A 1,933-nucleotide genomic window follows, 5' to 3' on the forward strand; every position below is an offset into this window, starting at 1 on the left:
ATTTACATAATATAATAAATGGTGAAAACAATTGAAGTTGTCTAGGATTCAATTTTCCTTGGAACAACAATCAATAATACTAGAAATGTCAATTAAAAATACCATAGCTTGAGTCAGGTTCACCTTAGTCCTCAGAGTAACATCCTTGTTTTTCAATGCTCTGCAGAAGTCCTGCGAAGCAGATTTACCTAGTGCAGCATGTATTTTGTCTCTTCACTGTTTCTTCCATAGCATTGATTTTGGGTCCAACAGAGACAAGATCCTATTGGTTCCAAAAAAAATCCTATTGATCCATTTGTTAGGATTTTGATCTTTTTTAAAAAATCATTTTATTGGGGCTCATACAATTCATCACAATACATAGATCACATACATAGGTGTGTAAAGCACACCTATACATTTGTTGCCCTCATCATTCCCAACATTCTCTTTCCTCTTGGGTTCCCGGAATCAGCTCATTGAGTTGTAATCCATACTGAAGGCTACAATTTTTGATCTGCATCAGCAAGTACTTCAAGTGCTCCTCACTATCAACAAGCAAGGTTGTATCATCTTTTCCTTACAGGTTGTTAATAAGCCTTGCTCCAATCCTGATGCTGTATTCTTCTTCCTATAACCCAGTACAGTATTGTGAAATGTGACATTGATCTGGACATTGTGTAAACACTGAATATTTAGGGATCTGTATAGGCTGCTAATGGCAAGAGTGTTGCTTTGAGCCAGCCAATGACTCTACTGCTAAAAGATGTAGCACTCTGCTTCTGTAAAGATTTTCAGACTTGTAGAGTCTATGGGGCAGTTCTACTCTGTCCTGTAGGCTCACTATAAGACAGAATCTATCCTACAACCGTGCGCTGCATTTGGCTTCATTTCTGTCAACGTTCAGGGGATAAGATAAACAAACAAAAAAACCAACTTCTTTTAAATAATCAAAGCTCTATTTCCTTAATAGGAGACTTTTGTTTTGTTATTATTTCAAGGATCTCTGTTTTCTCTGTGTATTAGCAAGCACTGCTATATAATTGAATAAGCACTCAATGTTTATTTATCATTTTAATATACCGGGTGTTCCACTCTGCAGTGCAAAAAAAAATTAAGGAGCCATTATCACTTTATTCTTGTGCTAAGAAACTAATAAAAACATATTAATAATAAAGTATAGTTAAATATAAGATGCTATGTAACAAGATAAAACAATACAAAGAGTAAACACCATACAATTAAATTCATACCTCTACTAAAGTCCCATAACTAAGGCTTATTTGGCAGCAAAAAAAGGTCAGATTTATTATTGTGGGAAATGAAATGAATAAGGTTTAAATATATGTATAAAACCAAAGGCTGAAATTAAAACTTAGACACGTACATTTTATTGGACCTTATGAGGATCTCATATTAAATGATTCATTCTTGAACAAAGAAATAGGCTAAGTATTTCAATTCTTTATTAAAAACAAAACAACATAAGGTATACAACAAATGCACATACACCACTAATATTCTATGCAGGATAGTGATAGGCCAATAGGAATGGATCTTGTCTGAAATTGTCCAAAGTGCCCTAGAATTTTTAGGTAGATGTGTTCACTGACAGTAAAAAAGATATAGCAAGTATATAAACAATAGTAAGATTCATACTCTTAGATGTTAAAGAATGGAAAACCTTATGTGAAGTCCAGTGAATAGAGCAAGATGTCAACAACATGAAACTCATTGTAAATGGACATTTCTTAGCATTTTGTGAGCAGTACTTACTGTCTTTGTTCCCTTGTGCCTTTATAAAGGTAATTACATATCAAACGACTCCTTGAGCCTACAAATGGTGTATAGGTTCAGTGAAAGTAAAAAATGCAAGTCTATCCACAGGAACCTCAACAATAAGACTTGAGAATCTACTTCTGAAAATGTCAAACCACAAACAAAATCTACGGCC

Source organism: Echinops telfairi, unplaced genomic scaffold (genome assembly GCF_000313985.2).
Source record: "Echinops telfairi isolate 266 unplaced genomic scaffold, ASM31398v2 ScPeMD7_2186;HRSCAF=2738, whole genome shotgun sequence".
Classification (NCBI taxonomy): Eukaryota; Metazoa; Chordata; class Mammalia; order Afrosoricida; family Tenrecidae; genus Echinops; species Echinops telfairi.